The sequence below is a fragment of the Anas platyrhynchos genome, chromosome 30 (assembly GCF_047663525.1).
Source record: "Anas platyrhynchos isolate ZD024472 breed Pekin duck chromosome 30, IASCAAS_PekinDuck_T2T, whole genome shotgun sequence".
NCBI lineage: Eukaryota > Metazoa > Chordata > Aves > Anseriformes > Anatidae > Anas > Anas platyrhynchos.
The window spans coordinates 3,652,159-3,658,256 of NC_092616.1; positions in this window are offsets into that span (position 1 = coordinate 3,652,159).

Sequence of the window (6,098 nt, forward strand, 5' to 3'; positions counted from 1 at the left end):
CCTACAGCATCTTCCTACAACATATAACTTAGATTACAGATTAGTTTTCTCTCAGTGTCAAATCTCCTTGAGGCACACACTTGATATCCCCATTCCTTTGCATGACCCACCAGGTATACCCTGGTCCTTGGGCGAAGACAATCCCACGAGTGGGTTTGCCTTTTCCCGAGGCAGGAGCAACCCACACTGCCTTCCCCATCCACCTTCCTACATGCACTACGGGAACTTTAGCTCCTTTCACAGTGTGTAGGGGTTTTGTTTCGGCAGGACCAGCACGGCTGTCAGACCCCCTATTGTTAACTAGCCAAGTGGCTTCTGGTAGATTTGTGTCCCATTGTTTCCATGTCCCAGCACCTAATGCTCGTAACATAGTCTTTAACAGTCCATTGTACCTCTCAACCTTCCCAGAGGCTTGTGGGTGATAAGGGATGTGGTATACCCACTCAATACCATGCCTCTTTGCCCAGGAGGTAACAAGATTGTTTCGGAAATGAGTCCCATTGTCAGACTCAATTCTCTCTGGTGTACCATGACGCCACAATACTTGTCTTTCCAGGCCCAAGATAGTATTTCGGGCCGTGGCATGGTTTACAGGGTATGTTTCCATGGGACCCAAATGATAACAGTGCAGAGCCTGAATTCCAGATTAAAACCAAGGTCAGTGCTTGGCAGCACAGCGAATTAAAAAAAGTGAACACAGATTGTAGCACTTTGTCGGATCGGATATATAGGAGAAAGGAGAATATGACACGGATTGCATGACATAGGAACAAAGCTATTATTATTAACAGGGCAATGTACATGGTTACTAGCAAGCAAGCGTGTTAGTTATATGCGTTTAATCAATTCTATTGTTATCTCAACCCTTCGAGCCCCACGTTGGGCGCCAAAAAGGACTGTGGTGGTTTTACCGTACTGGGCAGCTAAACCCCACAACCGCTCTCTCACTCCCCCTCCTTTAGATGAGGAGGGGGAGAAGTAAAGCGAAGAACAACTCACGGGTTGAGATAAGGATAATTTAATTAAAGGGAAATAATTATAATAGTTAAATAAAGACTACCATAAACTAACAATTTAACTAAGGGGAAAATAAAAAGGGAAAGGGGAAAGGGAGGGGAAAAAAAAAAGGAAAATAAAAAGAAGGGAGGAAAACAAACAAACAAAATAAATGAAGGCTATATGGAAGTGCAGAGGAAAGAAATTACTCTCTACTTCCCACAAATGAGCGATGATTGACCACGTCCTTGAAGCAAGGCCTCAACGCACGCAGCCGGTGTTCGAGAGGAGGACCGACGTCTTCCAAACGAGAGCCCACCCCTCCCCTCTTCTTCCTGTTTCCACCTTTTATTGCTGAGTGTGACATCACATGGTATGGAATATCCCTTTGATTGGTTTAGGCCAGCTGCCCTAGTGATGTTTCTCTCCTCACCTTTTGCCCACCCCCTAGGAGGGTTAGAGAAAGGCCTAATACTGTGCCACTGCTGCTCAGCAGCAGACACAACACTGGTGTGATAACACTGCTGTTCCAGCTACAAGTACAGAGTACGGCACTGTATGGGCTGCTGCCGGGAAAGTTAACATTCCAGCCAGACCCAATACAATATATGTATAAACTAAGCAAGCTTTATTATGAGCTATTTGCATACATACAGACCCCAGGGCGATGACACTGGTACCGATGAGCATGGTGGTTTCCCCAGTCAATGATGTACTAGAGGAAGGAGTCAGTAGGCATACTGCTTGAACGGTTGTCCCCATTGAGGCAATGTTGTCCTTGATAGTGCATCACATCTCTCTCCTCTGGTGGAGTACTCATTTTATCCCCTCCTATCCAGTAGCTGTTCTGACACGTGGGGCCAACACATGTCACAATGGCCGCCATGCTCCTCCTTGGTGTTGTATAAGCACGACTACAAATGCACATGTGCACCACTTGAGTTGGTGTTGAACTGGCTCCGCGAAAGTTGTTACTTCATCCATCATTATCTTCCCCCGCTGTCCTCTGGTCAGCTTTTCCAGCTGCAAGTGTCATGAGTACAAGCTAAGCCATAAACTTTCTCCAGCCTTGCCACAGTCTTGCCAGCATTGTCTCAGTCATCTAAATGACACAAATTACTACGCCATGTATCACAAACTGCTTCAAATATACACTCTTCAGAGGATCTACTGTGTTCCTAGTAACACATGATGTACATGTATCTCTACCTCTGCTCTCTCCTAATTCCAAGATTTAATAAAGACATTCAACAGTGTTGGCCCAAGTGCTGATCACTGAGGGATACTGCTAGGAACTGTCTGACAGGAGAACTTTGCACCACAGATGACACCTGGACCTGATTGTCCAGCATGCTTCCCACCCACAGCCTCATCCATTTGTTAAGTCCACATAGCACCAACCAGGCTAGAAGAAGTCTCTGGAAGACAATGTCAAAAGACTTCCTAAAATGCACGTAGACAGCATCCCTTTCTTTCCCCTCACCTATGGGTTCAGCAATCCCGTTTTTGTCCAAGTGCCTGGAGGTGGCTGTAGCTTGGTCCATCACCTTCTGAGGGACTGAGGTGAGGCTGACCAGCCTGAATTCTCCCCACCCTCCACTGTCCTCTTCCAGAAGAAAGGTTTGATGTCATTCCAAGTCTCCAGAAAGCTCTCTGGTCCATCTGGCACATTTCCTGACAGTCCAAAAAGGCAGGGGAGGGTGATGCAAGAGACAGGGGCATTTGCAATGAACCTGTGCAGGGCAGGTGAGATGGATCTCATGGGGATGGTAGGGATTGTTCATGGCATCATACATGGAAGCATCAGGGCTTTGTGAGGCGTCCACATCTGAGCTGGCCTTCTGCACTTCTCATACTCAGAACTGTATTCAGAGACACAAGTCCTTCCCTTGCACACCCAAAGGCAGGGCATTGCAATGGTTGTGGTGTCTCTCTGGCTCCTTCTGCCTCTCCTAGAGCCTGGGAGGCATTTCAGCCCTGTGGTGCATTGCCCTTCTGGGTACTTGTTTGAGATACCCTATGGCATGAGGAATGGACACAGACTGAAGACATTAGTGCTCACTCAGGTTCCCCTCAGCACATTACAGAATCAGAGAATCATTAAAGTTGCAAAAGACCTCCAAGACCATCTGGTCCAACCACAGCAAAATCAAATGATCGGGAGTAGAGCAAAAGCAAAAGCAAAAAGCAGCCAATGAGAAGTGATCTTGCAGAAGTTGCGCCCTTATGTGCCCAAGTGGCATGGGCAGTGCTGGTTTCGCTCTCTAATGTGGAAAAGGCTGGGTCCCCTTCTCAAGAGAGAATTTTTGCCAGGAAGAAGTGCTTTTCTGTGACTCCTCTTTCTGCACAGCAGAATGACAAAAAGACAAACATTTCATCAAAGCTTTTCATGAAGGCCCTGCTGCAGACAGGAAGCCTCACTGTGAGCTCTGGAGGGAACCCAGAAGACTGTAACTAGCACCAGGAAGATCCAGCAAGCTCAAGATATCTTCTCTAGAGTAGAAAATGTTTGAAATCATGAATTGGAAAGAATTCATGTCTGTGAGTGAAGGAGAAAGACATATGTTATGTCAACATGGCAGTGCTGAAGGCCCTTACAAAATCAGAGATGATGAAGTTTCGTTTTGGCATTTGTGCCTTGGCATAGGAGGTGGGGAATGCCCAGTGCTGGGGCATCTGTGCTCAGCTGTACCCTGTGAGTTGACCTTGCTCTCTTCCCCTCTGTCACTCTCCACACTTGGATGGACACATGAAACATCCACAATCCTGGAGGATGCATGAACCTCCTGGAGTGATGTCCCTTTATTGCAGGGGGACAGTGAAATACATGAGATGCAGGGAGAGAGCAGAGTGTGTGTAGCAGTGAGTGTGTATGAACGTAAATGATTCCATAATTCTATAGAGAGCATGGTCAATGGGGCATAGGGCACCCTCAGCAGGTGTCTGAGGACACAAAACTGGGAGAAGTGGTTGATAGAGAAGAAGGGTGTTCTTCCATCCAGATAGACCTCAGCATGCTGGGGAACCGGAACCTCAGGAATTTTAACAAAGGGAAAAGGAAGTCCTTCCCATAGTGAGAAATAAGTCCTGCACCAGTACAGGCTGGGGAGGGACTGATGAAGAGACAAGGACCTTGGGGTACTGGTAGACAGCAAGCTGACCATGAGCCAGCAGGCTGCCTTTGCATCAAGGGTGGCCAACAGCCTCCTGGACTGCATTAGACAGAGCATTGCCAGCAGGTCAAAGGAGGCGGTCCTTCCACTCTGCTCAGCACTGGTAATGCCATTTTTGCAGTCCTATGTCTGTTGCTGGGCTTCAAAGTACAAGAAGGACATGGGTTGAGAGAGCTGGTACTATTCAGCTTGGAGAAGAGACCGTTCCGAGGGTGTTCTTGTCAATGTCTGACAAAAGGACAGGATAAGGGAACCAGGATGTTCTCAGGGCAGCTGAGCAGCAGGACAAGAGGCAATGGCCACTAACTGACCCTAAGAAAACTTCTCTTTACTGTAGGTGACTGACGAACGTTGCCCAGAGGGATACTGCAGCTTCCATCCTTGGGGATGTTCTAAACACTGCTGGACCCTGTCCTGGCCAACCTGCTCCAGCTGGCCATGCTTGAGTAGGAAGCGCTTGAACTAGACAGTCTCCATAGGCCTCTTCCAACCCTCATTATTTTGTGATTCTGTAATGCCCAACAATGTTTCTGAGAAATTTTCTGTGGTACCCTCATCCTCAATGAGTCCTGCAGCCCATGGATCAGAGCTGCATTTTGAGGATGAACATGGTCACTGGGTAGTGCTGAGGACAGGGCCAGACAGGGATTACAAAAGCCAGCAACGTCACAACACACAGAAGTGCCCATTACCCCTGGCTCCACTGTCCAGCCCCTTCCCCTGACAAGACTTAGTGTCACAAAGGACCTCTGGAGCTCTCTCGCACCATGGTCTGCTCTGAGCAGGGATAACTTAACTAAGAGATCGGATTGGTCAGTACTTTCTCCTGACCAAGTGTTAATTCACATTCATGGTGATTTATTTTCTCCTTAAAACCATTATAAATTTCTTTCTGCCTTCTTCAAGCCTAATATTTTTAAGTGTTGCTGGGATTGAGTTAACATTCTTAGAGCAGCTTAAATAGTGCTGTTCTTTCCATTTCTTCAAGGGCAAGAAGAAGGACCAATGAGACTTACAGGCTGGTCAGCCTCACCTTCTTCCCTATGAAGATAACAGAGCAGCTCATCCTGTCAACCATTTACAGGCAAAGAAAGGACATGAAAGTCATCAGCAGTAGTAAGCTGGATTCACCAAAGGGAAGTCATGCTTGAACAACTTGAAAACGTTCTATGATAAAATGACCGATAACTCAAGCATTCTGTGAAATTGTGTGATCTGGGACTAAGGTTCCTGCGACAGCTTCCCCTATCTGTTCATGCAACAACAAGCCAATTGGGATCTTCGGCTGAGGGTCCCATGTGCACAGTGATGGTCAACAGTTTCCCAAGCTAATAGAGTATCCACATTTTTGTCTATCAGAAAATTTCCAGCCCAGGTCAGCTCCTTTCTGATCTCTCCCCATTCCTCTTCTGATCAGGCCTGGTGCTCCTGGCCTCCTCCAAGTGCTCCTCACAGGACCCTGAGTGCTGCTCCGCAGAGAGAGGGGACCGTGATGCCCAAGGTGCTGCAGTTACTTTGTACTGGCTAAGATGGTCAAAGTAGGAAACACCCACAAGTGCACAAGAGTCCAGTCCTCATTCTGCAACACACCTCCCTGTGATCCCCACCCCTGAACCTATGGAAAACGAAGCACAGCCAAGGCAATGGAGACTGCAATTCCTGAAGCTAATTCCTGCTTTCATAAGGAAAAAGAGACCAGCCTTCGGTTCCTGCAGTGAGGAGGCACCCTTTTATTAGAGATGCTCCTCAGGAAGACAGAAATAACACCTTGATGACAACTGTACAGAAGGTCTTTGGGTTAGCAGGCACAGCAGGTTCATGCCTTTGGAGATGAGGGGTGGATAAATACATTTGTGTATTAACATGATCGTCAGACTTTAAAAGAAAAAATGCACAGACCTTCCCTGGGGTAAAAGAAGGAAAAACCTG